The sequence below is a fragment of the Sprattus sprattus genome (genome assembly GCF_963457725.1).
Source record: "Sprattus sprattus genome assembly, chromosome: 4".
Classification (NCBI taxonomy): Eukaryota; Metazoa; Chordata; class Actinopteri; order Clupeiformes; family Clupeidae; genus Sprattus; species Sprattus sprattus.
In genome coordinates this window covers 48,986,682-48,998,869 of record NC_137923.1, presented here as the reverse complement: position 1 = coordinate 48,998,869, position 12,188 = coordinate 48,986,682, and positions in this window count along the sequence as shown.

The window sequence follows — 12,188 nt, the reverse complement described above, 5'->3', positions numbered from 1 at the left end:
CCCCCCCCCACCCCCGGTTTATATATATATATTTATAACTAAATAAATTAAAGATAACATTTGCACAAATCCTTTACAGAGAAGTTTAAATAACACACTTAAGGGAACCAATGGGAATAAACATGCCCTTACTGCCTACATGCTAAATATCTGTCATTAAACGCTATATTAACTTCTTTCAGGGAGGAACAATCTGCTTGGTTACTGCCTAGAATTCTATGCATGCCACACTTCAACTTATTCCTGGTAAACTATACTTAGTCACGAAAGCAAATGTTCCGTCTTTGAAACTGCCTACAGAAGATATGAACATTCCGTTGGCTAATTACACGGTCCAACGTCAATGATGAACCTAAAACTGAACGTGTAACAGTTTTGTTGCAAAGCACAGTCTTATCGCGAAATTACATCTCGTGTTTGTTGAGTTAAAACCGTTTTATTGTTGTATATTCATAGGCAGCAGAATGGCAGGCTAACAAATGTAAGAGTAATAGCCTACCACCAATTAACATTAGCCTTTCATCACTTCATGGATACCGTAATCAAACAGAGAGAGCATAGTGGCATACCTTTATGTTTTGCTCGTTTCTCCTCTTCTTCTTTTCTTTTTTTTTCGAAATTTGGCACCTGACGGATTTTTGCCTTTTCCTATCCATCTCTGCTTCTGAAAGGTGTTTTATTTTGAAAAACAACCGAATTTTCCCGGATGTCACATTCGCCTGTGCCTTTTGTCATGTCAAGACGCTTGTCTCGTTCAAGTGATACGTCACTCAAAAAATAAGCCCACAAACTAGCGAAAATTTGTAAAAAAAAAAACAAACATCTTGGGAGAGCTTCTTTGCAAAGGTGAAAAGGCCAACTAAGGAGCAAGAAGAGGAGCCTATGACCTCAAAAAAGAAAGCTTCTTTTAACAGACAATACCAGGAGTCATACTCAGTGGCGGTTCTACAGGTTAATACGCCCCGGGCGAGACCCCCTTCCGAGCGCCCCCCCCCCCCCCCCCCCCCCGGTTTATATATATATATTTATAACTAAATAAATTAAAGATAAAATTTAAAAATCTTTTTTTTCGAAATTTGGCACCTGACGGATTTTTGCCTTTTCCTATCCATCTCTGTGCTTATTTTGCACTCGACAATCAACACATTCTTCATCCCCCAACACCGTCACTCGTACAGAAGTTAAGACTAAACCAATTCACCTTGACATTGGTGACACATAATCGTGCAGTATTACCTATTTGTATAAGCCATTACACACAATTCAGAAAAACAAAAAACGTGCAGGAATTATAGCGCCATAACAATACAATTGCCTCTAGGCGCTTAACAGAGCCCAGAGCCTTAACCATATGGCACCTTCTTAGCAGGCAGGGGCGCAAGCAGGAGTGCCTGCAGCCGCAGGGGGCGCCAATTCGCCATTTCCCCACACAGTGATATGATAGATAATAGAAAAACCACTTCACGGCCTAGATTATTATTTATTTATTTACTTGGTCGTGCCGCCCTCCATGTGACTGGTCATACTTAAAATACGGGTTTATCGCAACAGGTGATTCTCACGCACCAATTCCGCTCTGTTTAATATGTGGCGACAAGCTAGCAAACAAGCCAATGAAGCCTTTAAAACTGCTTCGGCACATGGAGACCAGGCACTGATTCAGAGTTTTGGTGAGTTGTATTTTTCATGCACTTAAAGGACCCATCGTATGCCCATTTTACCACAAGTTGAAATGGTTCCTTGGGGTCTTTATGAAATGCCAGTAAAATATTTTGGTCAAAATACCACAAGAATAATTTAATACAGCACCTTTTTCACCCTGTCAAATACAGCTCCCTACAGATTGACCTGTATTGAGTGCCTGTTCCTTTAAATGCTAATGAGCCAGCTCCCCCCTCCCCCCTCTCCCCTTCACTCCTCCCCCTCCTCCAACAGATTCGCTCGCTTAGCCCTCCTTAGCCTTAGCCTGCACAGCCAACTACAATATGGCTACTGCAGAATATAGAATCGTACAACCGTATCTGTTTGAGCCAGAGTCAAACCCAGAAGCAGAACAAGAGGCTCCCGAACATATTCAAGAAGTTAGGGCTCAACAAAACGTTTCTGAATGGTGAGTAAACTTTGTAAACCTCCTTTTTTTGTTTGTTAATGGGCCACAGTCTCGTTCGCGGTGTTGGTAGCATAATGGTGCAAGTGAATCTAGTTACGTGAACCATGTGTGAATGTAGGAGTATGTAGCAAATACAGTGTGTTTATAAGTTCCTGTTTGTAAGTGTTTATGTAAATGCAAGTAACGGGAACGCCATAAAGATATCATTTCTACATGAGTACGTTCTGTTGTGAACATTCACTCAACTTACCTCAGGACTAGTAGATGTATAATGGGCCCACCCACGTCCTCGCAGGTTAGATAAAAGTACAGGCTCTCTCTCTAACGTTTTACCTGCATTTAAATCGTTGTATTTGATGACTTATGTCTGTAATATGAACACAACGTTCAAATAAAGTTTACCTGCAAGGTTGTCACTTGATAATACTCTTTATTTATACAGGTGTACTTGTGGCAAGTGTGCTAAAATGCCTACAGAGCCTGGAAATGTATGCTGCAGGGAGATACCACAGGTAGAAGTATTTGTGAATTACATTGACATTGTAAATATGCAGTCATCATCTGTTTTATATTCCACGTCACTTACTCTCAATATTCAAGGTTACAAGAAGAATACTTCAGCTCGAGAACCCGACAGCATGCATGGTTGACCATCCAGGCCTTGAACCTGTGTGTTTGAATGTCTATTCTTTGCAGAATGCATAACATATATAGGGCAGATTATGGGCCTTTACGTGAAAGAAGAATAGAGCAGTACGTTTTTTTTTTGTATGCATGAGTTATCAGTCATTTCTGCAATACAAATATGACCAAGGATAAAAATACAATAAATTACCCTTCCCTCTGTATTACTTTGCTAACTGCTCTTCTTACATGTGTCAATTTTTGACATGTGACTTATCAAACACTGAAGGCACACAAAACTGTGTATACACACTTTTATTGTCAGAAAGATTGCTAGAATGAATGCCATAGAGCTTTTTAAACATAGTTATTAAATGTAATGGCTGGTACATAGGTAATAAATACAAGGTATATTATAAATACAAAGTTATATTAAAAACATTGATTACAAAATTACACTTTGTGCTATCAATTGCCATACTGTTAAAAAAGGAACACTTTATATGTGTGTAACCTTTTATTCTCTAAACACAGTGTAACATTTGTTCAGACGTTACAGGTACAGAAGTTTTGTTAGCTGGTGTTGGGGCTATCTGGGCCGAAGAATCAGAGTGCTCTTGCGTTGTGCTCCAGATACGCAGAGTGTTCCCTGATGCACAGGGAAGGTATACGGGGTTCAGACCTGCCCTTGATTGAACCTGGACACATAGCGGTCTATAACTTCCTGCTTGTCAGGTTTCTCAAACTGGGCAGAGAGAAACGCGGGTATTGGGATCTTCAGCAGCTCATTCACATATGGGGCCGGGTTCTGAAAAACCTTGTCAAAGATGAGGTCCAAGAGGTTATCCACGTACCCTATAATACAAAAAAACAATCCAAAACTTTTACATTGTTGCACATTTTTGTATATTATTTTATTTTATAATTATTTGGTAATTATATTCTATTTATTATGAAGACTATTAAAAAAGACAATGTTATGCTATTTATGTTTCACATACTGTTTGTACATTGTTTGATTTTGTGGAATTTGAAATAAAGCCTGTGCCAGTCACGGAAGGTTGGATCTGCTTTCACAGGCTTTGCAGTGCACTCGCCCTTCTTATATTTTGGGAAGTTCACTTTAAATAGCGGCTCACCAGCTGAACTTGTTGCTTGGGGACGCCCAGCATTTTCATTGAAATGCAGGGCTGCCAGGTAGAGAACATGTGTATTGGTGTATAATAGTTTGTATAATACATAATAGGTATACATTTCTTAGAAAAGATTATCGTACTGTTACCTGCATAACATTCCAAGACAAGGAAAGACTACGTTTTTGGGCGCAAAACGCAGAATGAGTCTGTGGAAAGCCTCCAACGACGAGGTCTGGTAGTGAGGGCTCAGCTTCCCCACATCTTTCAGGACCCTCCTGTTAGTCAACGCCTTCTCTAACTTGAAGGCTGGTGTCCCTTTAAAAAAAAAAAAAAACTATAGCTTCAAAGTGATTATGGCATTGGTTATTTGGTTTGTTTATACATGTATAGATAAACACAAGCCTTACATTTACAATGCAAATTGGGTGAACATACCTGCTTTCAACCATTTGCTTTTGTCCCTTGAAATGCGTGGCTGATGCAAACACTGGGTAGAGAGGGCAGTGTTGCCAACTTAGCGACTTTGTCTCTATATCTGGCGACTTTTCAGACCCCCTTGGCGACTTTTTTAGCAAAAAGCGACTAGCGACAAATCTAGCGACTTTTTTTTTTGTCATTTGGTGGATTTTTGTGTTGACAAAGCACTGAAAAAGCATCTCACATATCCTGTTCTGCAGTTCATGTTACAACTGATCTCACGAGAGCTGAGAACAGCGAGGGCTGTCATGGTCTCCTCTCCACTCACATAGCGCAGTCTGACGAAATAACAGCAACATATTAGAACTTTGTATTTGCGGGAAAAATATTAGTGTTACCCCGTCAGAATTGCATATTGTGCGCATCCGCAGCTTATTTACATATTATGCAAATTAGTTGATTACGTCATCTAGCGACTTCTGGCGACTTTTCAGAGAGCTTACAGCTACTTTCCTCACAGAAAAGTTGGCAACACTGAGAGAGGGTCATCATGGGAGTGGATGTCTTGGAGATGGTTCAGGATGGAGGTCCACTTTGCCTCTCTCTCTCTGGCCCTGAGTAGAGGTGCTTGCCTAAACAATAAGAGAGCAGCAATGTTATGCATGTTTTGGTAAATGCAGGTGAGTCTCTTAGCTGCTAATCACGTCGTTCATGAACAAGTGCCCATTTAACATGTATGACCCCATCATTGTTGTGTCGAAGGTGTCACCAGCAGGACTAATTGCCTTCGTATTTGCAGGTGACTAACCTCCCTCCGCCCCAACACAAAGCATTTTCACAAGGGAATGTTATGGATGAGAAAACTATTTCTCGTAAAGACACTATATACTTTGACACAAATTCCCCTTCATAGACATCCAAACGAACCATCTACTGTTAACCAAGATTAAGAAGGCTAGCCTAACTGTTCACACAAAAATTCGTTGGCCACTTTAGCAATTGATGTGTCAGCTGGCTCCTACACACTACAAGATGCTAATGTCACTAACTTGTACAAAGCCCCTCAGGTTTCTTTAGTGTCAACACCTCGAAGTCCTAACAAACTACTTCACAGAAATCTTCTTATTGTTTGCCGTAGGCAAATTCAAACTAAATGCTGTACAATGCATACAGTATGACTAGCCTAAGGTATCACATTCTAGCGAACTACTAACTGCATACGCCAACAGTCGAATTTGTAGCTAAAATGAACACGTTAGCATGCTAATATCCTCTCGCACGCACCACTCATAGAGGCAAAAGTTCTTGTTGGCTCAAGTCTCTTTCACTGCCGTTTTAAGTATGGTCAGCCATTCTAAATAGTAATAATAACCAAGATTAAATAGGCTAGCCTAACTGTTCACACAAAAATTCGTTGGCCACTTTAGCAATTGATGTGTCAGCTGGCTCCTACACACTACAAGATGCTAATGTCGCTAACTTGTACACGACGAACTACTAACGGCATACGGCACGCTACATACACCAGCTGGCTCAGAGGCAAGGTCTTATGGCCGGTTCACACTACACGATTGTCGGATATTCCTTCACGATTTAACATGTCACACTATGCTAGCGCTTAGACCTATGGAAGCATAGTAGCTAGCTAGCCTCGCTGCTAAATTGATGCTAATAAGTGTAACGTTAGTAAGCTGATGAAGCACAAGTAATGCTTGCCTCCAGACTCTTTTCCCCGCCGTTGTATATAAGGCCAGCCATTCGAAATAGGTTCTACACATACGTGAAATACATTCCCTATGTAATGGATACTTTTTACAAAAAGCCTCCACACATTGGCCACATTTCTAGCGAACTACTAAGCTATTTACACCAGCTGGCTACGAGGCAAGGTCTTACACGCTAATGTTACAAGTTATTGTTAGCGAAAACTACATACACATTTCCCCAAAACGCAACAATGGTAACATCTCTAACCTCCCCACATTAACAGTCAAAATAATTACTTTTAGAGATACTTACAATTCCCGCAACTGAACTGCAACGAATAGATGGTACAGATCCCGCTTGCAATTTCAATCTTGTTGCCAGTCCAGCGTTATATTGGCCCAGATTCGTAGAACAGTCCAATTCAAAATGGCTTGCGCACACCAACAGACATTTGCCAATTCTTTCCAGCACATTACCATTGAATATGAATTCAATCCATTTCTCTCTTGTTTCTTCTGAGGCCGGGAGATTATGTACAGATCTGTGCTGAAATGTACAACCGACCACAGAGCATCTTGAGGGCGTAGTTGGCTTCATGCTGCTACTTCGCTATTCCAAGTGAATCCCAGGTGGACAGAAATGGAGTGAAGTGAATTGAAAAATATCGCATCTTTAATGAGTGTAGGGGGGGCGGGGGGATGAGATGGGGGGACGGGCCAAAATCAGTATGACAGCCTAATGATAAGGAAGTTCATTGGCAGTCACTCAAGCATGACGTTTCTGACCTACGAGAACAATAACAGATCGCGGGATTTGTTTTTTACCGGAGTTTTTGGGTCGGTAGACATGCCAGATACTCAAATTAACGTGTAGAAGCACTATAAAGGTGGAATTTTCATAATATGGCCCCTTTAAAGTTCTATGTGCGTGAAAGTCACAAAATGGAAACAAAATCATTAAAAATAGGTATTGGAGGAATGCCTTAGAAGAGCGTAGGGAGTTTGAGACCTATGCTTTAAAATATGTCTGTTGCTATCATTCAGTAGTGAGAAATATGTTGATGCCAATAGCTGGGTATACATGTGTCTTTTTTGTATGCCGCTCGGACGGAATTGTCTTCGTGAGTAGGTGTGAAAAATTCTAAGCTCTTGTTGGTAAGTGGTTACATGGACCAAAATGTAAGCCTCTTACCTTACCTTGGGCATGCGCAAAGACGACGGAGATGTGCTCCTACCGTCTTTGTTTACTAACAACATCAACGTGGATTTCCCGGTGGGCCGGCCGGCCAATGACCTCACGAGAAGCAGCCTGCAGACTTCCCTGCGCAGCCGTGTGAAGTCTTGAGCGGCCCATTGAGTTAAAAATAATGTCAATCAAGTCATGCTCCTGTGAAAAACTCCAACTCCTCTGACAGTTAAACTAGATAGTAGTTCAACCACGATATACAGTATAACACTCACTCATGGTGTGTGTCGGACTCACTCTCATTAATCAAGCCTACTGATTTTTGTTTAGCCTCCTATCTTGATCTAATTCTTTTTATTCAGACGTTACATAACTTTCATGACCACAAATATAAATTGGCCAGTGATTACATTTATTTATTTATTGTTCATAAATGAATGTAGAATGGTAGAATGGTCGGAGCAAAGCCTCATTGGAAATGGGACCTGCGTATCACTCTGCCTTGCAAAGAGGCAAAGAGGTCAGTACAGTTGTTTAATTACTGCTGATATTTACATTTACGGTCTGTAGCCTGGTGGTCTACTGCCACGTAGGCACGCATGGCGCATAACACTCCCTACGAGCGGCTTACCTGTTACCACTAGCCCATGTTACATCGGCCTTGTTTAAGCAGCTCACCTATCGGCGTAAACTTCCTCTCTCGATCGGCTCAGACATCAGCGTTAATATAAGCGGCTTAATTTGTTTTCGTTTGCTACATGAGGCAATTATAAGCGGCTTACGAGCTATAAGCAAGCTTTTAAACGCGATATAACCGGCTTAAATTGACACATGTATACGTCCCTATTGAGAAGTTAAAACAGGAATTTGAACAGCGATCAAAATTTGAGAGAATTACCCCTATCCTTCCCCGAGCTTTCTGAGATGTTCAAGTGGACCATGTGCATTTTTGGAAGCACATACCTCTGTGAGAAACTGTTCTCTAACATGAAATGTAATAAATCAAAGTACATGATGATACAAGCCGAGTTATGTCGATCTGAGGATTTTAAAATGTCACTTTCCTCAGAGCAAATGTGGCTCAGTTGTCTGAGAAGTAGGACAAACAGTCTGGCAGCCAGGGACGCAGGAAGGGGGGTGCTCCGGGTGCTGCCGCACCCCCTCTAGTGGACAACAGACGTAACTACAACACTTGAACTCGGGCAATGCCGCGTTTTTTTTTTTTTTTTTTTTTTTTTAATTATTATTCTGAAATAAAAACACAAAATATGAATGTTGTCTACTGTTTTTTCATACTTATAAGTAGTTTTAAATGTCATTTAAAATGTTGGTTTGAAATGAGTGGTACACGGTCTTTAGACGTCTTTAGACGTCAAACAGACCGGAAAGAACAGTGGCGTAGAACAGCGTTCTATTGACGGGGTTTGACAGGGCTTGTGTTAGCAAAGTAGCAGCCAGCAATATGAGCCAAAAAAGAATTTCCGATTTTTTTAAAGATGGAGGGGGGCAAAAGGCCAAAGAAAAAAAGTCATCTAATGATGGAGGGCACGAAGAGGAAGAGGACGAGATGCCTTCATCATCAGGGCAGCTTTCTCCACAGCTAATGCTAACTGGCTGTGAGAGCATCAGTGAGGCTACCTCCCCAGTCACGGCCGAGGCAACAAGTGTTGTACCCAACGATGGACCAGTTCAGCCATCAGCACACTTGTTCCCAGCCAGACGTTTCGGTAAGGAAACCTTCTCCAGGTCCTTTAACTCTGGCTGGTTTCAGCGATGGACGTGGATCCACTGTGTGAAGGAGCATGACATCGCCCTGTGTTTTCATTGCTGCTCCGCGATCAAGAAGGGCCTAATCCATTCAGATGCAGCAATAAGTGGTGGCAGTTTTGTGAAGGGGGGCTTCCGAAACTGGAGAAAGGCAACCGAAAAGTGTAATAGTCACGAGAAGTCGCGCTGTCACATTGAAGCTGTAAACAAACTAGCGGCATTAAAGAGTACCCCAATCAACGCATTGCTGTCAAACGCAATAGCAAAAAATCAGTTGACTGCCCAGACAGTGTTGGAGCTGGCCTTCAGATCCCTTAAATTCCTGGGACGCGAGGGGCTACCAATCAGAGGACAAGATCACCGTGATGGAGTGTTTTGGCAGCTGATGCTGGAGAGGACATACGCCGATCCAGCAGCACGCGACTGGCTCCTCCGGCGAGACAATTGGATGGGGTGCGAGTGCCAAAACGAGATTCTGGAGCTTCTGGCTCATGCTGTGCAGAGGAAGATAATGGCAGAGGCGCAAAGCTCCCCATACTATGGCTTGATTGCAGACGGAACAACGGACATCACATCGTGCGAACAGTTTTCCTGCCATTTGTTCTACACTGACCAACAGTTCACCCAGAAGTGCCAGTTTTTGGGATTTTACAACGCAGCTGACACTACATCTGAGACTTTGTTTTCCGGTGTATCAAGGATTTGTTTTTGCGCTTGAACCTACCTCTAAATAAGCTGCAGGGGTATTGTTTCGATGGGGCCAGCAACATGTCTGGGAAATTTTCGGGGGTTCAGGCGAGACTCGGGAAGGAATGTCCAGGATCATTGTTTGTGCATTGTGTCAACCACTCCCTTGACCTTGTGCTACAAGAGGTTGCACGAGAGGTACCGCTGATATCGGAAACACTCCAGTTTGTGCAGAGCGTATCAGTTATCATCAGAGAATCCGCCAAGCGAAAGAGCCTGTTCGAGTTGTCGTTCGGTGAGGAAGAAGAAAGATGCAGCCTCCTTGGTTTGTGTCCCACAAGATGGAGCGTCAGAGCCACTGCCATATCCAGAGTGAAACGCTTGTTTGGCGCAGTTCTCCAAACACTCCAAACACTCCAGCAAGACCGCAACATTCGAGGGGACACTAGATCTAAGATCGGTGGAATTCTCAAACAAGCTCAAAAGGGGAAAACCATGTTCGGGCTGATCTGCTCAGAGTCGCTGTTCACTCCCTGTGAAGCTGTGGCCAAAGTGCTCCAAGCAGAACATTCCACCGTCGCTGGAGTGCTAGAGTGTGTACGGACCCTGGGGGAGCGCGTGCGAGCCTTGCGTACCGAAGACGCAGCGGATGAAATGCTGAGAAAAACAACCGCATCAGCAGCTGCACATGGCCTCAAGATGCCGGACCCAAATGTCCTCCTTGTAAAAACGCCATCAAGGTTCCGCGACACAGCCCAGGCTGAGGACATCGTCCCTTCAAAAGGAGTACCTGCTTGGAAGAGAGAGTTTTTTGAAGCGGTAGACCTTGTGAGCTGTGAACTGGACCGGCGGTTTGATCAGAGTGGGATGGCAACAGCTGCTCTGAGGGAGTCCGTGCTGCTCAATGCAGCCAAAGGATCGTTTGACACAGAGGCCCTGAAGACCCTGAAGTTGCCAGAAACCATCAAGGTGCATCATCAGCGCCACACCAGAGCGCAAGGCAACCTTTGGAGTTATTCCATCTGTTAAGCATTAAGCAATGCTTTTAATTAAGTTTGCGTTTTCTTAATGTTATCAGGCTACTCTCTTTCAGAATAGCAGACTAGGCCTAATTGGTCCTGTGTATTTCTTTTTTTCATTACTTTGCTGTAGTTTATGTAACATGTTGGTAAATGTTGGTATGGTTATGGTTATCTTGTTTTTATTTACCAACTAAAAATGCACAACCTTATATGTGTGGTACCATGGACAGCTACGCGATCTGTTGCAGTGTCGCGTTCTGGCTGAGAATGCACTTCGTGTTTTTTTTTCCCCTAGCTTAATCAATAAATGAATGCACTTATTATGATTGAATACGCGTGAGTGTCTCATTAAATATAAGCTCATAACATTGGTGATTGGTGATTGGTTATGGTTATCTTGTGTTTTTGCCAACTAAAAATGCACGACCTAGGCCAGTTTCGCGCTCTGGGCGATAACGCACTTTGTATTTTTCCCCTTGCTAGCTTAATCAATTTTTTGTCTAAAAAATGAAATTCACTTGGCTATAAGCTTATTGCCTTTTTGATAAATAAGCCTGACAGCTATTTCTCAGTTATAAGTTCAGCCTCATGAGTGTTTGGTACCGCTACTGTAAGCGCATATCTGGTATGGAAGTGTTATGTCGCGCTTGTTGAATAGATGAGGTGTGTTATAATAAACTGTTATTTATTAACACATCAATAATTGATCAATTAAAGATACATAGTCGTAGTAACATCAACCAACTGAGGAAATACTGAGAAAAACTCATTTTGGTCCTTTGGGCTAGATTTGGTGACGTCATCCGATTACATACAGCACCCCCCACTTCATATGACTTCCTGCGTCCCTGCTGGCAGCAAGCATTATGCAAGACATTGAAGGAATGACTGTACATAGTTGACAGTTGGGCATACTGACCACACTGGACGCTCATTGGTAATTTGAGTTTGAGACCCCTGAGACATAACAGGTCTATGGACTTGCCTATATAGAGACAACATACACGTGCATTTTAATGAACATAAGATGCGGGCTCTCTCAAGCCGTTATTTGACTGCCATGGTTGCTATTTTATCGAATTTCCAAAACCCCATTCTCATAGGGATTCTCCTTACAAATAGCCTACGTACAAAAATGCTAATCCGCCGAATACAAAATGACGACGTTCACTCCCATACTCTATTAAAAACGGCGGCACATTAGCGCGAATAACTTAAAAAATTGAGTGAACTGAAGTCAAAAGACACCGTGAACCTAATGAGCTTGAAGAAAAAAGTGACGGGTGGCTTGACACCGGTCCAAAAAAACGTGTTCCGACCCAGGTCATTCTTGTGAAAATGGTAGGAGTAGCCTATAGGCTATTTATTGAGTGAAGAACTCGGGTAGCTAGGGATTTGTAAACTATCTACGTAGTCTACCTAAGTTATCTTTGAAACAATAGACGCTATTGTGAGGCTGAGCCAACGAAGGCAGTTTTTCCTTACCTTTTTTAAAAATGTAAGTACGCAGCCTTGAATCGTCAACACGTCCAT